This window comes from Lytechinus variegatus, chromosome 4, assembly GCF_018143015.1.
Source record: "Lytechinus variegatus isolate NC3 chromosome 4, Lvar_3.0, whole genome shotgun sequence".
Classification (NCBI taxonomy): Eukaryota; Metazoa; Echinodermata; class Echinoidea; order Temnopleuroida; family Toxopneustidae; genus Lytechinus; species Lytechinus variegatus.
This window is the reverse complement of record NC_054743.1, coordinates 55,076,219-55,102,873: the sequence shown is the minus strand read 5'-3', so window position 1 is coordinate 55,102,873 and position 26,655 is coordinate 55,076,219. Positions and strand designations below refer to the sequence as shown.

At 34.2% G+C, this 26,655-nt stretch overlaps 1 pseudogene; it reads right to left on the bottom strand.

Moving 5' to 3' along the window:
* Window positions 1-1,884: 1,884 nt before the first annotated feature.
* Window positions 1,885-16,650, bottom strand: LOC121414352 (annotated as a pseudogene).
* Window positions 16,651-26,655: the final 10,005 nt, after the last annotated feature.

Here is a 26,655-nt window from a genome sequence, read left to right as displayed (position 1 = left end):
TTTTTTTTTTTTTGGGGGGGGGGGCAATTAATGTAGGCCTATATTTGACGAAATTACAGAATATCATAAAACAAATTTAAGTATCGTATTTGTCATCTGATATATGACAAAAGTGCATAATTTTTGAGGAACATTAATGTTCCCGTTAATTGTGGGTTGGTTCTTTTATCTGGTGAATTTGGGTCGCTTTACGAATCATATGGACCTGGAACATCATACATTCATATACGTGGTAGAATTCTGTAGTAGGTAGTAAAGGAATCAGAGGTCGCTATGATATGAATGTAAGAAAAGCCCATGTCCTGGACTTGGGCTTTTCTTTACACTCATACCAGATTATCTTTCTTGAAGATATTTCTGAGATGATTTTAGATTTATCATTTGTACACAAGATGAGTCATTGTATAAGAAATAATTTTCAATGTATAACTCAATTTCACCAAGAAAATTAGACTTGGGCGGTTTTTATATCCAGATACTATATTAAATTCATTATTCTATTTCCATTCGAAAAATAATGCTAAGTAATATAAATCAGAAACAATGTTACAGATTAACATTCTTACTTCACTAAAAAAATACAATTTAGCATATAAATGGTAATGAGGGGGGGGGGGGAGGTCCACTAAAGGCAAAGCTTGTAAAGCGTGAATCCTCCCTGGAAATGAAAAAAAAATTGTGAACTTATTTATGTATGCGTACATAATAAAGGAAAGAAAAAAGAGAAGGAACAGATAGGTGGAAATCAGATTAATGTAAACATATTTTAAATCACTGACCAAATGCAAAGCTAGTCACACAAACAGGTCTCCGCTGTGAAGGATATATCAAGCATAATACACAGAAAAAAAGAAGAGGGAGACAGGGAATGGCAAAACATAGAAGACAAGACATAACAAGAAGCAGAACAGGGCAAGACTAGATAAGAAAATAATATGTACATGAGACAAGAGGGGGGAAAGTCAGAAGAGGATTCCTTATTAGGACAGGTAATTTTCGTAATAGCGTGTGCGTAGTGAGTGTAGTAAATCAGCGTGTACCATGCTGAGAAGGTACTCATTAATAAGTTCACAACGTGATAGGATGAATATATTTCCCCACTGAAAAACAAAATCATGTTCGATTTTCAAGTAACGCATTGTAAGCTAACGAGGTATACTTTGCATTATCAGATGGTCTCCTTAACATTATTCAATTCAATTCAAATTTATTTTCATTCTTCAAAATGATACAAATATGATAAAGTGGTCAAATTCTTTGTTGAATAATTAGGTTCCTGAAAATTTCAACTAGGTCGAAATAATCATGATAAAGTGAGAAAATAGTGGTAGCTATGCCAAGGAGTGAAAGAATTTGGTTTCTTTAGCTGATTTTAGGTTTTGTTTGGCTATAGATTTTCAGTTCATATTTTTATTCATGTCTAAACAAGAAAAAAGTATGGGAGATCATCTGACTTTCAACTCTTTTAAACACTCTAAACTTTAGTCAGCTCGTGTTATTTTTGACTCCCCCCCCCCTAGTGCAGATTTACAATATGATTTCTTTACTTAAGACTACGCGACCCAAAACACATATATTGCTTCATTATAAATATTCGAGGGCATACTTTCTATCAGAATATTTGATATATATCATAAGGAGATAAGATGGAAGAGCACAATGCAAGGAAAAGATTTATTTTGCATACTATTTGGTTGTATATCTGAAAAAAGGCAATGATGCTCGCCATATATCATGGCCAATTGTAAATGGAGACAGAAAATTCGTACATGAGAAACAAACACGAAAAAAAAACACCTAAAAAATAGCTAATTCCTCTGTAGAAGAAATTTGAACTAAATATGTTGAAAAGGGGAATTGTTTGATAAAACGAGGTCTTATGACTTACCCAACTGGTTTGCCACGTTCTATCTCCACCTTTACCTTATGATCATCATCGGAATCAATACTAGAACGATCTAATCTCCCATCAGTCCCACATCGTATGAATCTAATAGTATTAACGTGTAGAGAAGAAATATTTTGTGTATCTTATATGGGGGAAGGCTGGTGTTTGGTGGGTCTGCTCTGGGGAACGCAAAGTAAAAACACCGGCAAAGGCGGAGACAAAACTGATAAGTTTAATTATTTGTTGCAGGGATTAGATTGTAACTACAAGGAAACTAGATTTACAACAAATGAAATGAAATAAAATGTTAGAGCAAGGTATTGTCGTCCTTAACCAGAAGCGCGCTACCCCATGCATGCCCATTGCCCAGGAACACAAAGTGAAGTGTTAGACAACAAATCATTACGCTAATTCAAGGATGGAAACATTTGGTAGGATCTAAACTATGTTACATTATAATAATCATGTCAATTCGTGGGGTTCCACATTGTAGACAGAAATGCTAAAGAGGGATTTAATTTTAGAGTATCATAGCTTTTATCTCTATATGGTAAAGAGTAGCATGGCGTACCAATAATGCATTTTCGTTTTTTTTTGCTCTATGATGAGCTTTTATTTTACGTTATTCATGCACTGTATATGCATGATGTATTATATTCAAAAGTACATGTTTAACATTGTCACGGAGTTCCAAAAGGGGTTCTTATTATAATTTCAGGAAAAACCTACTCTCCACAATAAAGAATCAAACCTTGAAAAATTGAAAATGGTGCACCTATATATCAACCGATAAACGCTCGTCATGACCAAACGGAGTATTAAATAAACTAAATATATCATACCTTACGATCTTCAGAAGTTTGAGGTCGTCCGATGATCTGAAAGCTTGAATGATGTCTCTAACCTCACTATTACCGATGTTGAGATCTGTGAATGTGACCTTGACAAGCTGAGATGAGACTTTGTGAAGTGCATTGGGTAGTGAAGTGGGATCATCGTGGAGAGGAGCCGGGCGATCCACAGGCTCATGTGTTTGAATGGTGAGCTCTGTCGCTGCTGGTAGATGGATCCTCTGGATGACGTCACATCTGATCGTGCACCATACCTGTATGGTGATCCTCTTCACATTGTCAAACATCGATCCACAATCCTGCCATCCTTCTAGTGCCTAATCAGTAACGGTCAGATCAGTCACAGTTGAGCTCGTGTTGCATTTATCCTACAATAGATGAAAAAATAATAGTGAACCAAAGAGATGACAACACATCATACTAGTGGAAACATTATATTTATTACCATCCACATCGACTAACAATATATAAGCATACGTATGAGAAAGTATAATTATTCACAAATTGTCAACGAATGGAAATTGTGTACATGCCGTGCACATACATGTACATACTTAAGACAACAGATTAATTCACAAAGTCATGTAAAATGAACAATATAATTTACACAATGGAGGAGAGAATGGAGAGAGAGAGAAATTATTCAAAACACTTAAGATGAAAAATCATCCTTAACAAGTCATCAATGAAGTGTTTTCTTTACTACGATTGTATTATTGCCCTTTTAATCATAATTTAAAAAAGCATTAAGATTCCTAGTAACTTTTCCTGCACCCCATATTCAGAATATGCTTTCGAATTTAAAGACTAAATTGACTTATAAACTAACATGTCTTGCAAATTATTTCATGAATACGAACAGCGAACCCAGTGGCGTAACTACGGGGGGCATGGGGGGCATGTGCCCCCCCCCCCCATCGGCTGGCCAAAAAAAAAACGGGGAAAAGGAGAAAAAGAGGGAACAAGGAAGAGAAACGTAGTGGGGAAAGAAGAAATTGTTGTTTATCATATAGTGTTATATTATGTTATATAACATAAGGAGCATTTTTTCACAACTTTATAAAACATTATTTGCTTAATTGTGTCTTCATTGTTCCAATTGTTCCTGGTGCTCACATAGACTTTTTAACGAGATATATAAAACTGCTGTACTAAAGCCTCCCGTTTCCAAATCAATATACAATAAAATAATATATTTCCTCGCAATTAGGGTTATTATTGTTTTAAGTAGTGATATATTCTTCTTTTTCATGACTACTGAAAGTTATTGCCCTATTTTAAGGTCTTAATATAAAACATTTCCTGTCCGTGCTAACGTTCGCATTAGTGGATTGGTGAGATTTCTGCTCTTCATGAACTCCTAAAATCAGTCCTTGAAATGTCAATTTTTGTGATCTGAATATCAAAAAAATTTAGCTTGCGCTTCGCGCTCGCAGTATTTCATTAGTGAGATGCGTATGATAATCATGATTACAATGACTTCAAAAAGTGCTCCATGTGCTTAGATGTAATTTTAACAAAATCAGCAAGCGCTTGGCACTCGGCATTAGATTACTATGGTGAGATATGTATACTCTGACTTAATGGAATCGTAGCTATATTCCTTAAAATATCCATGTTTGGAATCAATATATACAAAAATTTCAGCTCGCGCTTCACGCTCGCATCATTTGGTTAGTCAAATACATAGGGTCTTAGAGAATTCCTACAAACACCCCTTAGAATGCCCCTCTTCGGGTCTATATTTCCTCAATTTTCAGCTCGCGCTTTCGCGCTTGCAGTATTTGACTAGTAAGATACGTATGATAATCATGATTACATGACTACAAAAGGTGCTTCATGACTGTGTTTAGATGTAATTGTAACAAAATCAGCAAAGGATGGTACTAGCATTAGATGACTATAGTGAGATATTTATACTCTTAATGAATTCTAAAATATAATCCTTAAAATTTCCTTCTTTAGGGTCAGTATATACAACAATTTTAGTTCGCGCTTCGCGCTCGCATTGTTTGTTTGACGAGACAGTTAAGTATCATGATTACAAAACAATTTGCATATAATGTCAATTTTTAGCCCTCAATATCAAAAATTTTCAGCTAGCGCTTCGCGCTCGCATTATTTAATCAGTGAGATACATATTCGTTCGATGGCACTGCATGTCCTTAAAATATCTCTATTAGGTCAGTATACCTGACAACTAGGGAGCGCGCATCGCGCGCTCCCTAAGTGACCCGAATTTTTTTCTGGTCCCCCCCCCATGCCGTGACCCACGGTACGCCACTGAGCGAACCTATAATTGCACAGAAAATAAAGCGAGACAAATAAAAGAAATAGCATAGCACTGATGATTTCATCAAAATTTGATTTAAAATAGAAGGCTTAAGGCATAGATTTTTTTGTATTCACAAAACACACTATGCGTAGCATACCAATATGCAAACGGATACTTGTAATTTACTATCTATTTTATATTTTCTCGTTTTAATTCAACAAGATTTTATTTTTACAGTACAGAGACTCTACATCAAAACACAGTGACGTTACAATTTACACCGTAAAAACTGCGGTGTTAAAACTGACACAAATTGGTGTTAATAGAGGACCACACCCTGAGGTGTTAAAATTACACCCTAGAGATTAAGCATAACACCAAATAGTGTAAATTTAACAAAAAAAGGTGTTGCAAAAACACCTATATGTGTAAAACTAACACCACCAATTTGACACCGGTGTAAAATAACTGGTGTAGTCCTCTAAGTTCACCGGTTAACACCGCACTTTTTGCCGTGTACTTGATTAGAGACAAATCAAATGTGTTTTACATGATGAGAAATATATCAAAATACAATTGTAAGTGGGTGACTTCTTCGGTTTCCTCATCTGCTTGATAATTAAAATGTGTACATAACTATTTTATGAATTTGAGCAAAGTCTCATTTGACATCCGGTTTTTGAAACAAACTAGAAAGCTCGTTTTATTTTTATTTTCATTCAATGTAACCCTTCGAAGTGCAGCAAAATGGTATGCGGGCTCGGTATGGCTAGAAAACATAACGCATTTCTCTTCCACACCCTCGTACATTCATCAGTGCAATCACAATCTGTGGCTGAAAGAACTAAATATTTTGAGGGGGCCGAGCTGGAAAGAGAAGCAAAAAAAAAAAAAACAGCGATAGATTGAAAGCAGCGAATAAATTTGTTTGCCTTTGTAATAAAGGAACAATCATGTTGTGGTTTTCATCTGTAATCCGATGTTCATTTATTGCTATGTCGACGAATACATATACATCTCTTTTTGAGCCTGATATGCCCCCTAGTGTATCAAGATTGTAGTTTAATCATAACAGCTGAAATTAAAATTAGAATGAAAAAATAAACAAATCTAATTCACAAATCCCAATACAGAAGAAAAGAAAACGAGAAATTGATTTATATAGAGAAGGACCAGAACGAAAATGTCACGCACCACATTTTGGGAAAATTTATCCTGCTAAAATATCCCGCATAACACACCTTCATTTAATCTGCTAAGTGTTAAACCTTAATCTGCATTACGAAGTGTGTTATATATCCGAAAGTAAATTTAGATAACAACTTTGCGTAATTGGGTAAAACTTACAGGCCTATTCGTCATGTGATACATATTTATCATGACTATACTAGTAATGCAGACGAGGTTAATGGGTCAATCAGTTTTAATACTCGATATGTTTTCCATTGCATTAAAAAGCCCTCGTCAAAACACAATACGATTCGAAAATTAACAGGAAAAAACACATACATCTTATTGCATTATGCTTAAATCATCAGTTCATTATGTATCATTTGGTAGAGCTCAAGAATCAAATAAGGGGGCACTAATCCCTTGCTCATTTGTTTTAGATTCTTTAACGAAAATGTAAACAATGGCCGAAAGACTTATACAATTGGTTCATGGCTACTGTTAACTATTAATTGACAATTGATATATTAACAATTCAGTATGGATATGAAAAATATCGATTTGTACAGTTAATCATAGCCTCATTAGACATGATGTCAATAGAATGAGGATTATTAAAAAAAATTAAAACTTGTATGGCTTTTTTGTACTACATTTTTCATCTAAAACCTCCTAACATATATTATTTTAATTATTATATTATTTACGAAACAACACACCAATCTAGTATGGCTGCAATCATGGTAATAAACATTGTTATCATAATCATGATAATAACAAAATCTTAATGGAAATCGCGTTTTGCATATCTGCTTACATTCCATCCTCCGTATTTGTTAAAGTATCGGCCTGATTATTAATTGAAAATACACCATAAAAACTTAAGGTGAAATATATAGTCGTTTTAGTCAGATTTTAGGTTTTGATAAATGGAATTATTCATTTAATATCAAGAATTGCAAGTGCTATATGAAACACAATAGCACCAATCAAACCATGTTGCTGAATAAAATGTTCATAACACTCTATAATTAATTGAACTAAGAAAGGTGCTACTTTAATACCTGAAACATACTTGAAAGAATGAAATAAGATTTACAAGAATAACAATTCAGTAAAGATATGTACAATTCCACCTTATATGAGGCATCATAGCCCCATTAGACAAATTAATGGCAGCCGAATGAAGAGCATGAACAAAAATCAAAACTTGTATGGTTTGCTTGTAAGTGCTACTTTTTTACATGTAAAAACCTCCTAACATATATTACCTTTGTAGTTGATGCCATCGACAATGCTGTTGAGTAGAAGTCATCATGATACTGACCGAAGAGTTTGAGGTTTTTCAGATGATTCATCTTACAGATGAATTGAGCAAGATCACGTGATGCAGATGGGCGTTGACTGAGATACTCTCCGAGAACAAGAATCTCAATCTGATATAATAGTAACATAAAGATGAAATCAAGGTTACAGTACATTAAGCGGTAGACAGAAATGTGAATATAAAAATCAAATTTATCATGAATATCATCCAGGAAACAATACACCAATCTAGTATGGCTGTAATCATGGTAATACAAAAAGATATCATAATATAAAATCTTCATCGAAATCGCGTTTTGCATATCTGCTAACATACCACACTCCGTATTTATGAAAGTATCGGCCCGATTATTAACTGAAAGAAAATACACAATAAAAAAGGGTAAAATATATAGTCCTTTTAGTCAGATGAAACACATGTTTGGTTATAGCACAATAACTTGGAGGGTTCATGAATTACTAACATTTAAAATGCTTTTAAAAGGATTTTAGGTTTTGATAAATAGATTTATTAAATTAATTTCAAGAACTGCAGTGGTTTATTGAACACAATAGCACCAATGGAACCAAAACATGATTTGCTATCTTAACTGATGAATAAAACTATCATAATAACTATATTGAATTCGAATAACGTAAGAAACAATGAATTATAAGGTTGGATTTTAAGTACTAATAATTGATATGTAGAGCAATTTATCGAAGCTGTGCTGCACCCAACCCAAGTGAGGAACATTAATGGATACACGGCAGAATTAATTTTCTCAAATGCACTGAGCGCTGAAAGGCAGCTATAGCTTAAGTCGAGTAATAATAATAATTAGCAGTGCGCCTCGGATTAGATTACGTCTTGATAGATGGCGCTATATAAATACCTATCAATTTATTCATCATTATGTAGACGGGTTCTGTGCTCAAGATGCTTGTTTCATTTAAAGCATAAATCTAACAATCTTCATTTTGTACGCCATGAAAAATACCACATCAAAATCATACTGAAATTAATGATTTTCATACTACAGACTATCGTTAATGTTGGATGAGTCTATTAACTTAAGCACCTTCAGTTCTGGATGTGTTTATCACATTATGTTTTATTTTACAGAAATAAAGCATAGTGGCAAATTGATACAAACTCTAAGAAATAAAAGTTTTGACTGAACAGTAGACGCAAATTTCACTTCTTGGGCCATTGTCTGAGGTCATGGAGGTACATTCATTACAAATCCTTATGCAAAAGATAATTAGACAACATCATAATTTCATGAGATACGAATGCATATACATGTAAAGTTTAATTGAAACAAATGGAAAGAAACGAACCAGAGAGAAAAAAAAAACAATTTTGTGTTCATCTTCCGTGCTCATGAACAATTCAAATAAAATGAGCTTTTAACCCTATACAAATTTTGGTTCATATTGGTAATGTAGAGAATGTGCTAAAAGAAATATTTTTCCGATCGTTTTTAATTATTATTGTTTTTTTTACATCGATAGCACTAATCAAACATTTGCTGTTTTTTATATAATAAAAGACTGGACTAATGTTTGTCATTTCGAATATTGTATGCATCTTGATGGCTGTAAATTAACTTTGAAATGACAAATTGCCTTTTTCATAAACCTTGCAAAATGTAACTAGATTTATTTTTTTTTCAAAACACACACAAAAAAGAAAGCTTTAAATCAAGATTATCATGATTAAAATGAAACATCACGTACATTACCAGACTGACGCGTCTGTCGTTATTTGTTCTTTCATCGTTTGTTTCTATTATATACGTACTTGTCAACAGGGGAAAAGACTAACAAGTAATGGTTCATTTCAATAAAAAAATCAAATAAACCCCTACCTCCTGACCTTTGACAAACCTAAAATAAAAATGTTAATGGTCTAATATCATTCAAAAAGGAAAATGTAAAGTACATTGCGTCACCGAAAATAGGGACACCGGAATAAATGTATTTTTTGCCATTAGAATCGTAACTTTTCCTCATAAAATTAATGGAAAAATAATAATGCTTCAATTCTTTTATTTGATACCTCAACATTTATATAACGCATGCATGACTGAATTAAAACAATGGAAAAAAACCCGGCAGGATTAATTCCTTGAATGCATGAGCGCTGAGAGGCAGCTCGAGCTAAAGCCGGGTTAATAATAATAACAACGCGCCTCGGAATAGAATATTTCTAGATAGATGGCTCTATATAAATGCCTATTATTATTATTATTGTTATTAAAATGGTGCTACGAATCTAATTTGCACGAGAAAAATTTGCAATTTTTAGTCAGTTTTTCTGGCTTTTACTATTTTGGAAAAACAAATAATACATCGATCAGCCATCTTTTCCTCTTCCATATGAGACCAAAAGCGTAAAATATGATTGACGCAAGGTTAAGAAAAGGTTGGATAAAAACATGCTTGATTTTTACCTATTCAACGGATGGTTGGAAACATGGGCGGAAATCCAGGGGGACAGGGGGGACGTGTCCCCTCTACTCAAAATAGTAGGGGGACACAATATCAAATGTCCCCCTACTATTTTTGGTCTTTGGTGAGGCTAAGAAATATATCACTCAAAATGGGAATAAAACGTGCGTTTTGAGACGAGATGTCCTTTTTTTTGCTTGCTTGTCAAATACATTTTCGTCGAAATGACCTTAAATTTTAGGTAATAGCCTTTTCTTTTTTTTTTTGCTTGTCAAATTTTCCAGACCCTTGTCCCCCCTACCTTTTGGGAGAGATTTCAGCCCCTGGTTGAAAACAAGCATCCCTCCCCTCCACAAACACACACACAACCGCAGACAATAGGCTAACGTTGAATGCTTCTTGGGCTGGGGAAGGAAAGCCCTTTTTTGTTGCAGGCTGGGTTATGTCATTATAAGATGGTGAAATTAAGATTATCATGATTGATTGATATATTGACTGAATTTATTCTACTTCTCTTTCAATTCAAACGCAAACTACAAAACGAAGTTAAGTAAAATATAAAAGAAAAGGGAATCCACTTTGAAGCAATTATGTCTGCTCATTTCGGTTCCCTGGAATAGCGGATTATAATGAAATTATGATAATAATTAAGAATGTTTAACAGAATAATATAATAATACAAACTGGGCCAAGCGCGTTATGTCTATATAAATGTTCGAACTACATATCGTTCCTCTGGTATATAACATTTGACAAATTTGAGTTGAAGAATTTGAATATCCTTATCACTTCATACTGCAATAATTGGAAGAAAGTAAGAAACTGAAAATATACCTTTGCAGACGATGCCAAGGATGATAACGTTGAATAGAACTCGTCATGAAATGTGGGTGTGTACTTTTGATCACCTAGACAAAGTTCCCTGAGATGGGGCATCTTACAAATGAACTGAGCCAGATCACGCGATGCAGACCGACGTTGACTGAGATCAGTGTAATTGATGTCAAGACACTCAATCTGGAATAATAGTGACATAATGTTGAAAAAATACGTCATCAAACAAGGGTCTAATTGAACCATTGAACTCTATTCTACATTCGGTTAAATGAACAAACCTGGATCATCGACTTATTGTGAATTACTCTTCGTCGATCACATGTTATGAAAATCACAGTAATTAGCTCTAACAACGATGAATGGAAACATAATTATTCTTAATCATGATAATGTTTATCTAATCAAAGGCTGTTAATTTGCCATATTTCCTTTAATGAAAAAACCTGGTTGGTGTTACGTGAAGATTCATCATTCATTAAATAGGCATGGTGATCCGGGTATTATGTATTCGTTATGCAACATTTGAAATTTCTAAAAAGACATTGAAAAAGACATCAAAGTCATTTCATCTCGTAAAAAAAATAATGGATATGTCGGCCTATATACTGCCTTCTTACAAATCGCTGATGTTTTTCAATATATTTATATTAATATTTCTATATCAGCTGGAAACTATTAAGATACCATCCTTTCTACCTTTGTCTCATCTTCTCTATGACTTTGCCAGTGTAAATATATATCCTTGCAGTTTAAATGGTACCCCGGGGTGAAATAATTATATCTAAGTAATGTGAAATTCAACGACCCAAAACTGTAAATTCCGGCAATATCTGATGTATAATTTAATCATTGAATTTCAATAATTATTATTTTGCGAAAACAGTCAATTACGCTGTCAGCAAGACTGCAATTGTTGTGCTGATGATTTCAGTTCCCGGCTTTCTTTTGTTTCGATATCAATACAGAATTAAACATTTGGATATGGTATGTCTCACTTGCAACGAAACCAGTCGGAAAAATACAACAGTGTTGTAATAAAAATCTTATTTTTGTTCATTCACTGTTGACAATGCTTGAATTAATGTAATTTCATACAATATAAAAATGATATTGAAATGTCATCATAAGCGTCTTCATCATGGTCATTGCATATTCATGAATACATGTATTAAACTGCTTCACCAAAAGCAATCTTCCTTATTCCATGTAGTTTAGATCAAATTATCAACATGTGATTTCTCTGAGTTTGCTTTATCAATTCAAATTATATTGCGTTCAGCATGAAACAAGGCCTTAATAAAGGAATAGAACATACAGGTTACCTTTATTGTGAGCCACTTAGGTTATATGTCATATTCATTTAAATTTCGATTAAATTCGAAGGTACAAGGATATTCAAATTGCTTGTTTTGAATTAGAAGAAACAGCCTCCGAATATATTTGATGAAACAATTAACATTCGAATGGCACCTACAGGTTCATAGTTTATCATTTGAACGTAATATTTTAGACATTATGTACATTACTAGACGGACGCGTCTGTCGTTATTTGTTCTATTATTATTTACGTACTTGTGAACAAGGGAAAAGACTAACAAATAATGGTTCATTTCAATAAAAAATCAAATGAACCTCTCCTGACCTACATGTATGACAAATCTGAAATAAAAATTATAACGGTCTTTAATCATTCAGGAGAGAAAATGTAAAGTACAGTACGTCCCATGAAAGAGGGATTTAGTATAATTAGCGGACTGGAGTGTGTGACTATAAGGACTATAAGAAGGAGAAATCAAGAATATCATTATAGATTGATTGAATTCATTTTGCTGCTATTTCAATTCAAACACAAATTGAAATACAAACTTAAGTAAAATATAAAGAACAAACAAGTGGAATGCCTCTGGCCGTCTCACCTGCATCACGCGATTTAATATAGCTGCAGTGCTGATTTTTGATAACTACTATAACTCACACTAGATGTTCAGTGATAATTGGTTACTCTTATTTCCACGTTTTATAAAGTTGACCAGTACACTTATAGAAATATGATGGCAATTCAACAGATACCTCTAACGTGGCCAAAGTTCATCGACCTGAAATGACCTTTGACCTTAATCATGTGACCTGAAACTCGCACGGGATCTTCAGTGATACTTGATTATTATTATTTCTAAGTTTCATGAATCAGATCCATAAATTTTCAGTTATGGTAATTCAACAGATAGCCCAAATTCGGCCAAAGTTCATTGACCCTAAATGACCTGTGGCCTTGATCATGTGGCGTGAAACCCATGCAAGATGTTCAGTGATACTTGATTAACCTTATGTATAAGTTTCATGAACTAAATCTATATATTTTCTAAGTTATGCTGTCATTTAAAAAAACTTAACCTCAGGTTAAGACTTGGTATTGACGCCGCCGCCATCGAAAAAAGCAGGTGAGACAAAAAGAAAAGGAAATCAACTTTGAAGCAAAGTCTGCTTATCTCGGTTTCCTGGAATAACTACCGGATTGAAATTAAAATTTCAAACTGTTAAAATGAAATCATGGTAATAGAAAAGAATGTTCAACAGAATAAAAAAAAATAATACAAATTGGGCAAAACGCTTTATGCCTTTACACAATGATGAAACTATAATAATATATCATTCCTCTGGTATAAAACGTTAGACAAATTTCAGTTTGAGAATGTGAATATCCTCATCACTTCATAATGCACTAATTGGAAAAAAATGCTGTAAAACATGAAGAGAACGAAACTAAGAAACTGAAAATATACCTTGGCAGACGATGCTAAGGATGATAACGTTGAATAGAACTCGTCATGAAATGTGGGTGTGTAGTTTTCATCACCTAGACAAAGTTCCCTGAGATGGGGCATCTTACAAATGAACTGAGCCAGATCACGCGATGCAGACCGACGTTGACTGAGATCAGTGTAATTGATGTCAAGACACTCAATCTGGAATAATAGTGACATAATGTTAAAAAAATACGTCATCAAACAAGGGTCTAATTGAACCATTGAACTCTATTCTACATTCGGTTAAATGAACAAACCTGGATCATCGACTTATTGTGAATTACTCTTCGTCGATCACATGTTATGAAAATCACAGTAATTAGCTCTAACAACGATGAATGGAAACATAATTATTCTTAATCATGATAATGTTTATCTAATCAAAGGCTGTTTATTTGCCATATTTCCTTTAATGAAAAAACCTTTGGTGTTACGTGAAGATTCATCATTCATTAAATAGGCATGGTTATCCGGGTATTATGTATTCGTTATGCAACATTTGAAATTTCTAAAAAGACATTGAAAAAGACATCAAAGTCATTTCATCTCGTAAAGAAATAATGGATATGTCGGCCTATATACTGCCTTCTTACAAATCGCTAATGTTTTTCAATATATTTATATTCATATTTCTATATCAGCTGGAAACTATTAAGATACCATCCTTTCTACCTTTGTCTCATCTTCTCTATGACTTTGCCAGTGTAAATATATATCCTTGCAGTTTAAATGGTACCCCGGGGTGAAATAATTATATCTAAGTAATGTTAAATTCAACGACCAAAAACTGTAAATTCCGGCAATATCTGATGTATAATTTAATCATTGAATTTCAATAATTATTATTTTGCGAAAACAGTCAATTACGCTGTCAGGAAGACTGCAATTGTTGTGCTGATGATTTCAGTTCCCGGCTTTCTTTTGTTTCGATATCAATACAGAATTAAACATTTGGATATGGTATGTCTCACTTGCAACGAAACCAGTCGGAAAAATACAACAGTGTTGTAATAAAAATCTTATTTTTGTTCATTCACTGTTGACAATGCTTGAATTAATGTAATTTCATACAATATAAAAATGATATTGAAATGTCATCATAAGCGTCTTCATAATGGTCATTGCAGATTCATGAAGACATGTATTAAACTGCTTCACCAAAAGCAATCTTCCTTATTCCATGTAGTTTAGATCAAATTATCAACATGTGATTTCTCTGAGTTTGCTTTATCAATTCAAATTATATTGCGTTCAGCATGAAACAAGGCCTTAATAAAGGAATAGAACATACAGGTTACCTCTATTGTGAGCCACTTAGGTTATATGTCATATTCATTTAAATTTCGATTAAATTCGAAGGTACAAGGATATTCAAATTGCTTGTTTTGAATTAGAAGAAACAGCCTCCGAATATATTTGATGAAACAATTAACATTCAAATGGCACCTACAGGTTCATAGTTTATCATTTGAACGTAATATTTTAGACATTATGTACATTACTAGACGGACGCGTCTGTCGTTATTTGTTCTATTATTATTTACGTACTTGTGAACAAGGGAAAAGACTAACAAATAATGGTTCATTTCAATAAAAAATCAAATGAACCTCTCCTGACCTACATGTATGACAAATCTGAAATAAAAATTATAACGGTCTTTAATCATTCAGGAGAGAAAATGTAAAGTACAGTACGTCCCATGAAAGAGGGATTTAGTATAATTAGCGGACTGGAGTGTGTGACTATAAGGACTATAAGAAGGAGAAATCAAGAATATCATTATAGATTGATTGAATTCATTTTGCTGCTATTTCAATTCAAACACAAATTGAAATACAAACTTAAGTAAAATATAAAGAACAAACAAGTGGAATGCCTCTGGCCGTCTCACCTGCATCACGCGATTTAATATAGCTGCAGTGCTGATTTTTGATAACTACTATAACTCACACAAGATGTTCAGTGATAATTGGTTACTCTTATTTCCACGTTTTATAAAGTTGACCAATACACTTATAGAAATATGATGGCAATTCAACAGATACCTCTAACGTGGCCAAAGTTCATCGACCTTAAATGACCTTTGACCTTAATCATGTGACCTGAAACTCGCACGGGATCTTCGGTGATACTTGATTATTATTATTTCTAAGTTTCATGAATCAGATCCATAAATTTTCAGTTATGGTAATTCAACAGATAGCCCAAATTCGGCCAAAGTTCATTGACCCTAAATGACCTGTGGCCTTGATCATGTGGCGTGAAACCCATGCAAGATGTTCAGTGATACTTGATTAACCTTATGTATAAGTTTCATGAACTAAATCTATATATTTTCTAAGTTATGCTGTCATTTAAAAAAACTTAACCTCAGGTTAAGACTTGGTATTGACGCCGCCGCCATCGAAAAAAGCAGGTGAGACAAAAAGAAAAGGAAATCAACTTTGAAGCAAAGTCTGCTTATCTCGGTTTCCTGGAATAACTACCGGATTGAAATTAAAATTTCAAACTGTTAAAATGAAATCATGGTAATAGAAAAGAATGTTCAACAGAATAAAAAAAATAATACAAATTGGGCAAAACGCTTTATGCCTTTACACAATGATGAAACTATAATAATATATATCATTCTTCTGGTATAAAACATTAGACAAATTTCAGCTTGAGAATGTGAATATCCTCATCACTTCATAATGCACTAATTGGAAGAAAATGCTGTAAAACATGAAGAGAACGAAACTAAGAAACTGAAAATATACCTTGGCAGACGATGCTAAGGATGATAACGTTGAATAGAACTCTTCATGAAGTGAGGGACTGTTCGTTCCATATCTATCCCCGAGATGAAGTTCCCTGATATGAGGCATCTTACAAATGAACTGAGCCAGATCACGTGATGTAGACTGACGATGACTGAGATCAATGTACTTGATATTAAGACGCTCAATCTGCAATAATCGTGGCATAATGTTGAAATGAAAATACGTCATCAAACAAGGGTCTGACTAAACCATTGAACTCTATTCTACATTTGATTAAAGAACAATTAATTATAACCACTATAAATAAGTACGTTGAAAATAAATGAAAAGTATTAGAAAAGAAGACATGGAAAATGATAAAGACGGCAATGGGAGGTAGACAGAGAAAGGTGAGTAAAGGGAAAAGGGTCATCAAAAGGGGATATAGATTAAAAAAAATACAGAGAGAAGATTGGGCCAGAGAGATGAAGAAAGTTTAGCAAATATTAAAAACAAAAACAAATAAAAGCACGTGGAGACTGTATAGGTCTTTCTTGTAACAAAATAAGTTGCAAATATACAGTGCCTATCAAAAAAGTTTACACTTGGAAACGCATCCTGTAAAATTACACATTTGTAATATTCTGAATATTTTTCCACATCTTAACATTGGTGAAGATACATTTAAGCAAATAACGATATAACTGTCGAAAAAAAATCTATCAGTGTCTTCTATGGGACAAACACGCTGGGAAAATACAGAATAATAAAATAATACAAATTTGGTCAAACGCTTTATGCCTATACAAAATGTTCAAATCATAATGATACATCTTTTTCTCTGGTATATAAAATTAGACAAATTTCAGTTTGAGAAAGTGAATGTCTTTATCACTTCATACTGCAATCATTGGAAGAAAATGCTATGAAACATGAAGAGAACGAAAATAAGAACTGAAAATAAGAACTAAGAACTGAAAATATACCTTTGCAGACGATGCTAAGGATGATAACGTTGAATAGAACTTGTCATGAAGTGAGGGACTGGTGGTTCCATATCTATCCCCGAGATGAAGTTCCCTGAGATTAGGCATCTTACAAATGAACTGAGCCAGATCACGTGATGCGGACTGACGTTGACTGAGATCAATGCACTCGATATCAAGACGCTCAATCTGGAATAATAGTGACATAATGTTGCAATAAAAATACGTCATCAAACAAGGGTCTGACTAAACCATTGAACTCTATTCTACATTCGATTAAAGAACAATTAATTATAACCACTATAAATAGGTACATTGAAAATAAATGAAAAGTATTAGAAAAGAAGACATGGAAAATGATAAAGACGGCAATGGGAGGTAGACAGAGAAAGGTGAGTAAAGGGAAAAGGGTCATCAAAAGGGGATATTGATAAAAAAATACAGAGAGAAGATTGGGCCAGAGAGATGAAGAAAGTTTAGCAAATATTAAAAACAAAAACAAATAAAAGCACGTGGAGACTGTATAGGTCTTTCTTGTAACAAAATAAGTTGCAAATATACAGTGCGTATCAAAAAAGTTTACACTTGGAAACAAATCCTGTAAAATTACACATTTGTAATATTCCGAAGATTTTTCCACATCTTAACATTGGTGAAGATACATTTAAGCAAATAACGATATAATTGTCGAAAAAAAAATCTATCAGTGTCTTCTATGGGACAAACACGCTGGGAAAATACAGAATAATAAAATAATACAAATTTGGTCAAACGTTTTATGCCTATACACAATGTTCAAATCATAATGATACATCTTTTCTATGGTATATAAAATTAGACAAATTTTAGTTTGAGAATGTGAATGTCCTTATCACTTCATACTGCACTAATTGGAAGAAAATGCTATGAAACATGAAGAGAACGACAATAAGAAACTGAAAATATACCTTTGCAGACAATGCTAAGGATGATAACGTTGAATAGAACTTGTCATGAAGTGAGGGACTGGTGGTTCCATATCTATCCCCGAGATGAAGTTCCCTGAAATTAGGCATCTTACAAATGAACTGAGCCAGATCACGTGATGCGGACTGACGTTGACTGAGATCAATGTACTTGACATCAAGACGCTCAATCTAGAATAATAGTGACATAATGTTGCAATAAAAATACGTCATCAAACAAGGGTCTGACTAAACCATTGAACTCTATTTTACATTCGATTAAAGAACAATTAATTATAACCACTATAAATAGGTACATTGAAAATAAATGAAAAGTATTAGAAAAGAAGACTTGGAAAATGATAAAGACGGCAATGGGAGGTAGACAGAGAAAGGTGAGTAAAGGGAAAAGGGTCATCAAAAGGGGATATTGATAAAAAAATACAGAGAGAAGATTGGGCCAGAGAGATGAAGAAAGTTTAGCAAATATTAAAAACAAAAACAAATAAAAGCACGTGGAGACTGTATAAGTCTTTCTTGTAACAAAATAAGTTGCAAATATACAGTGCCTATCAAAAAAGTTTACACTTGGAAAAAAAATCCTGTAAAATTACACATTTGTAATAGTCCGAAGATTTTTCCACATCTTAACATTGGTGAAGATACATTTAAGCAAATAACGATATAATTGTCGAAAAAAATCTTTCAGTGTCTTCTATGGGACAAACACGCTGGGAAAATACAGAATAATAAAATAATACAAATTTGGTCAAACGCTTTATGCCTATACACAATGTTCAAATCATAATGATACATCTTTTCTCTGGTATATAAAATTAGACAAATTTCAGTTTGAGAAAGTGAATGTCCTTATCACTTTATACTGCAATCATTGGAAGAAAATGCTATGAAACATGAAGAGAACGAAAATAAGAACTGAAAATAAGAACTAAGAACTGAAAATATACCTTTGCAGACGATGCTAAGGATGATAACGTTGAATAGAACTTGTCATGAAGCGAGGGACTGTGGTCTTTATCACCGAGACGAAGTTCCCTGAGATGAGGCATCTTACAAATGAACTGAGCCAGATCACGTGATGCAGACTGACATTGACTGAGATCAATGTAATTGATAATAAGACGCTCAATCTGGAATAATAGTGATATAATGTTCCAATAAAAATACGTCATCAAACAAGGGCCTGACTAAACCATTGAACTCTATTCTAGATTAGATTAAAGAACAAACATGGATCATCGAATCATTGGATATGACTCTAGGTCGTTCACGTAATGTAATGAAAATCACAGTAATTTGCCCTAAAGCCTTAAACATCTATATGATAAATGAAAGGGAAACTAATTTTAATCATGTTATATTTGCTAGTGTAATCGAAGGCTGTTAATTTGCTCTTTATACCTTATTAATAAAAATAAATATGGTTGAATTTCATAAGTAAAACGGCCAAGCACGCTGCCATGAATGCAGTATGCAATAGTTGTGCTGATGACTTCAGTTCCCAGCTTTCCTTCGACAAAACATGATATCCAATCAATTCAAAATTGAAACATGTGGATTCAATTCAATAACAAAAATGGTTTATCAAACATGCCTCGCAGCCAACGGTGGAATAAAAACATGTGTTCAATTTACAATAAAAGAATAATACTTACAGTACAAACATGAAATAATATAAATTGAATACAATTACTAGTACTACTTATCATAATAAAAGGAAATAAATTGTTGAAAATAAAAATGAATTCTACATTGTTTTTAACATTATAAATGTTAATCACGCACATTATAACCACTACAAAGTGGCACATTGTACATAAATGGAAAGCATAAGAAAATAAGAGATGGGAAAGAATATAGACGACAAAGGCAGACAGGCAGAGGAAAGATGAGTAAACAGAAATGGTAATTAAAAGGAGATATCGATATAACATACAGAGAGAGGATTGGACCAGAAAGATGAAGAACGTTGTGGAAAAAAAGATTAAAAACAAAAACAAAAAAAGCACGTGGATATTGTGTACGTCTCACTTGCAACAAAATCAGTTGCAATAGTATTTATCTCACAATTACATCAGTGCTATACATGTACACAAATGAAATTTTGTTCGTTCGCGGTTCACAGTCATGACAGTAGTTTGATAAATGTAGTTTTAAACAACGAAAAATTATAAGTGGGGATTTGAAATGAGCGTTTTTATCATGTTTGTTTGCATATTCATTGAAGACACGACTCAATCTGTTTCATCAAATATAATGCAATCTTCGTTATTCCCGGTCTGGTTATATAATCAAATTGTGTTCTTTGTCTAAGTTTGATTTAGCTATATATTGCATTCAATGCAAATTACGACGATAATGAAGGGTCAGATTAAACAGGTTTCCTCAATCGGTTATTTTGTTTATGTGTCATTTAAATTTCGATTTTTAATTTGAAGATATACAAACACGTGCAAATTGCTTCTTAAATAAAAAAAAGACAGGCTCCTTAAAATTTTGATGAAAGAATTCCCGTGGCACTTCCATATTCATAGCTTATTATTTCAATGTAGTATTTTAAGCATTACTAGAGGGACACGTTTGCCATTATTTGTATTGTCCTTGTTTGCTAAAACAATATTATTAAAGAGGCACATATCTGCACACTTTTTACAAAGGAAAATAAAACCGCGGTTTCTACAAGATAGGTTCGTTTTAAAAAACAATTAAATAAATCATCCCTGTAATATATCTATGCCAAAAATGGAAATGTTCCAGGGATGGAATGCAACGTGTTTTATATGTGCTGCATAAACGAAGGTTTAGTATCGATTTTTATTTTCCTGATTATTTTTCTATGGATACATTCTGGATATCAAAATGTTAAAGATTGGTATCCTTTTCCTCATCAAAGAAGTGTGCCAATTGATTTTTTACCCTAAACATTTGGGAAGAAATTAAATAATAATAATAATAATAATAATAGCGGCATATTTACGCAGGGTCGCCACTTCAGTTCCGAAAACTGATCTCCCAGCGGGTCCTGCTATAATTACCCCGGCATTAGCACGGCTACCTTGATCGGGCGTTCGAGCATTCGAGGGATTTCTTCCTACCGGGTACCCATTCACCTCACCTGGGTCGAATGCAGCACAATGTAGATAAATTTCTTGCTGAAGGAAATTGCGCCATGGCTGGGATTCGAACCCACGACCCTCTGTTTCAAAGTCAAAATAGATACATGTATACCAAAAACCTTTCTTCGCTGATATCTAAAGGAAATGTAGTGCGTTTAAAATAAATCGGAATACAATATTTTCGGAAATAAAAATTTACCCTTAAAACATATATGGAAATCACACCGTACAATCGTCAATTTAATGCGTTTGATTATTTCGATTTCATTTCATGAATCATATTGCAGTTTTTGTTTTAATTTGTTTAAGGCTTACTATCATGACTCCAGCAAGATGGGTTTTCACAATGTGAAAAGAGTTTGAGAATATTTGCTTCAGGCACATTGAGGATGTTTCTGATCTATCAATATATTTCACCGAAATTAAATTCATTCTTCCATAAACTGTTGTATATAGTTCGTAAGCTTGTAAGCCTGGATATGAATTAAATATAGAGTTTCACCTGTTTGACGCCCTCTACAGTGCTTTTAAATATAGAGTTTACACTTTGGAACAGTCCTGAGAATTGAAAGGTATACAACACCTGGATATGTTTTTTTCACTTTTATTCTTGGTTGGTGGTCTTATCTATCAAATTAAAGTGAACATTTTAACGAAATGTTACACCTGAGTGAGTGAGCCTTTTAGAAACTGGTTTCCAAAGACATGGCAGAAATGCTCATTTTCATGTTGTTTCAATGAAAAAAGAAGAAAACAAATTGACCAACGGGTACATTTCACTTATAATATATATTTTTTTCATTTTTAGCCAATTGAAAAAAGGTACATTTAACCATTTTATCGCGACTTAGCCACCCAAATTAACATTTCAAACCTAAGGAAGCACAACCTTTACATTTTTTGTGCCAGCTGGATCTGAGGACATAACTCGAAAGTTTATTTCAGATATACCCCTGTCATTTTTTCACTTATTTGAAGTGGGTTTACATTTCTTTACAATATCCCAAGCTTGAAAAAAGTTATCAAAAGAAACATGAAGCATTAGCAATTTCATGTGAATCACAGCTCCGTGTAAATCAGATGATCACGATGGTCTTGGTGTGTGGGGATGGGGAGGGGGCGCCGTGTCGCTTATAAAGTCCCGACCTTTCGTTTAAGGACGCGGACGCTAATTTACAACGGTAGTTGACTTTGGAAGGGACTTTTTGGGCCCGTCATCATGGCCGTAAAACTCTGTCCTGCAATGCCTATTGTGTGACATGACATTTTTTTTTTCGTTTCGCATCTGCGGTGGAAACGTTCAATATGCGTTTCGTGTGCAAAATTCTGGTTGCTACTATGGTAACAGCGATATATCCGTTAGAGGACGACTTTCGAAATCAACATTTGACTCCTCCTAGAGCTCGAGAGGCCGCCCGGGGGCCCACTTCAATTGATTAGTGGATACCAGGAGCGACAACGCGTAAAAGGGGAGAGAGTGGGCAAGTACGTTACGTATAGTCCTATGTAACGTTATACATTGTAAGGGTGTCAAAACGATGTTTAAAATGCTGAAAAAGGGATACATATCCAATACTTGTAGGGTGTCACAAGCCAAATACTTATTAAGAGATGCATTTTCATAATCTGAAAAAGACTTACTTCCATAGGTTAGGGTACTTTTCGAAACCCCATGATCGCGCCTGGTATCCACTCATCAATAAAAGTGGTCCCCCGGAATTTGAATCTAATCCCCATTTCAGGGGAAAGTAAAACATAATGCTCACTACATCGTGTGCTAGAGGCATATCGTTTGTGTAGAGGGCGTAAACAATAGAACAAAGAAACCCGTTACTCAAACCATGGACCCTATAGACCAATTTCACGGCCGGTTTATGTATTTGGCCCTCTATCGGCGACGCCATTGCTGCGGTGGGCAAGTGCGCTGACCGCGATTGGCTCTGTGTACAAATTCAATGAAAGATTATAGATAAGCTCTGATATTGTGTCATTAACTCCATCATAAACCAATAAAATAAAGCATGGACACCTGGGTAGACGATGTAAGACAATGGCCATATCTGACCGATGAAGGTATGATGAATTTTTGCACTTTGGCTACATTTCCCCTTTATAAGTTTTGTCAGTAAAATTGAGTTGATGATGACCAAGAATCGCTGTTGGTTTTCATCAGGGAGCTCACTTCTTGTTGCTAGTAAATTGTGTTAGAGTAGCGGGAGAGTGAACGAGACATAGAGTGAGAGAGAGAGGATGAGAGAGAGGATGAGAGAGGGAAGAGGGGGAGAGAGTATGTGTGAGAGGAGGGGGATAGTGAGAGGGGAATAGTGAGAAAGGGGGTAGTGAGAGAGAGAGGGGGGCTAGCGAGAGAGTGTGTGCAAAGGGGGGAGAGGGGGATGTTGTAATACAGAGAAGGGGATAGTGAGAGGAAGAGAGAGAGAGGGATAGTGTGAGATAGAGAGAGAGGGACTGATATTTCCATCTAAGCATGATCAAATAAATCCCCCCTCCCTCCCCCCACAAAAAAACCACCACCACCACATTTTATGCAGGCCTATAAGTATCCAAAAGGAGGGGGCAAGGCAAGAGAATAAAACAGAGAGGAAGGAGAAAGGAGGAAGGGGAAGAGAGGGCCACTGGCGACGCATTCATTCATAACGGCCTGGAAACCTATGCAGGGAGTACGGCTTCACACTGAAACAGGCTTCATGGGTCCAAGGCGAGTGAATTTCACATTCACTTTGCTTCCAATCCTGAAGCTTTCTCCAATTGTTGTGGCAATTGAACACAGCACAGCTGCGACCTGAACTTCTCCGATCAATAGTAGACTTGTTAAGAGGTTGAACGCTGCATTTTTTAGTACAAATGTCCAACTTGGCACAGATGTTCCTTGAGTCAAAAGAAAAAGATTCATCCAAAGAGACACGCTGTATCTATGCAAATAAGCAAGTAATTTGCATAAATTTGCATATTATGTCGATATAGTAAAAACAAGTAATTCAAAATAAATATTTCACCAGAACTACCCTAAAATTGGAAATAAAGACTTAGGGTAAGACAGGGAAGAAAACTGTCATAAAATAATTGGGATATCCTTGTTTATTATTACCTAATTTACATAAATTATGCAAATTATAATTTAAAAAAGAGTATTTTTTCAAGAATCCTGAACTGTTTTATAAATAACGGCAATTAATACGAAATGTCAACATTCTACATGAAAGAGAATATATTAGCGAAAACATCGATATGCTTCATGACAGTATTAGTGTCTTAATTTGCTTAGAAAGAGGGCAAATATGTCAAAATGTATGACGTGATATTGCGCTAAAACGAGACCAAAACAACCTCTATGTCACAGTCACACTCACGAATCGGACAATAAAGCGATCAATGGTATGTCATTCGAGATAACACAATCTCAACACAATAGCTTCCATCGGCTTCTCGTATCGCTTTTGTTGGTGTGTCTGCCACATCGTAATCTGTGATACATACGGGCAAAATGCATTTCGGTATCGGTAAAACACTATTAATTTTGTTTTATTTGTTTCTCTTGGAAAATTTACAGGAGACATTGCTTTGCAGGTTACTGCTTAAATGAAGCTCTGGCACATGAATCATGACGAATGTATCCTACCTCAATCCTTATTTTAACTTTGTTAAAATATATATCTTTTGGAGACCCCAAAGTGGCAAAACTGCATCTCCCCGGCATTCCCGCTACTTTACAAAACCAGTTTGACTTGTATTATCTACTTGGAAAACACAGATGTATGAGACATCAGACAACATGATTCCTGAAAAAAAAATATTTTTGTTTATTTAAGCCAACGGGAGCCTTTCGAATTTACCCCATCCCCTCTCCGTATTTCGACTTTAAATACAAAAATATCTTGTTTTAAAGCCATCGGCAAGGCAAATTGCGTTTTTTTTTGTTATAATAAAGCAACTTTTATATCTATATCTTTATATTTACATTCATCATTATTGATATTATTATAATTATTATTAATATTATTGTTGTTATTATAATTATTATTAATATTATTATTGTTATTATTACTATTATTGTTCGGCCGTTTGTATAGTTCTCTAGCACAGTAAAGGCTATTGTTCGGCCGTTTGTAATAGTGCTCTAGCACAGTAAAGGCTATAACCCAACAGGAGCATGCCTAGGATACCCTTTCCCTTTTTGGTTTTATGTATTAAAAAATAGTTTATTGTCTTTAGAACTCTTAAAAGATTACTTTTGTTTGTATTGATACCTTGGAATAGATTGAGGAGAAAATACTCTTCAACTGACATGTAGAGGAGCTGTGGTAAATTGAAGAACAGCCACACTGCCCTTTATTGATTCCACTCTATGTTGAATTTAAATATTTTGAGAGCCCAATCGGAAGAAAGATACATTTCTACTCAGTGGCGTACCGTGGGCCACGGCATTGGGGGGCACCAGCAAAAAAAATCGAGTCACTTAGGGAGCGCGCTAAGTTTTTAGGTATACTGACCTAATAGAAACATTTTAAGGACATGCAGTGCTATTAAACGGATATGTATCTCACTGATTGAATAATGGATACGCGAAGCGCGAGCTGAAAAATTTTGATATTCAGACCTAAAAAGGGACATTATAAGCATTTTTTTTGTAATCATGATATGTACCTGCCTCGCTATACAATGCGAAGCGCGAGCTGAAATTTTTGTATATATTGACCCAAAATGGGGAATATATTTTAGGAATCCATTAAGATCTAATCTAATGCTAGTACCAACCTTTGCTGATTTTGTTAGAATTACATTTAAACACATTAAGCTTTTTTGGAGACATGGTAATCATGATTATCATGCGCACCTCACTAATCAAATACTGCGAGCGCGAAGCGCGAGCTGAAAATTTCGGAAATTCAGACCTAAAGAGAGGCATTCTAAGTCTTGTTTGTTTGCAGGAATTCACTAAGACTGTACGTATTTCATTAACCAAATGATGCGAGCGCGAAGCGCGAGCTGAAAATTTTTGATATTGAGATCAGAAAACTAGACATTTTAAGGACTGATTTTAGAAATTCATTGAAGAGTAGACATCTCACCAAACAACTAATGCGAACGTTAGCACGGACAGGAAATGTTTTATATTAGACCTTAAATAGGGCAATCAATTTAAGTAGTCATAAAAAAAGCAAATGTCACTACATGAAAAAATTATGACTCGAATTGCGAGGTAATGTATTTGGTGTACAGTGTTGATTTGAAAACAGA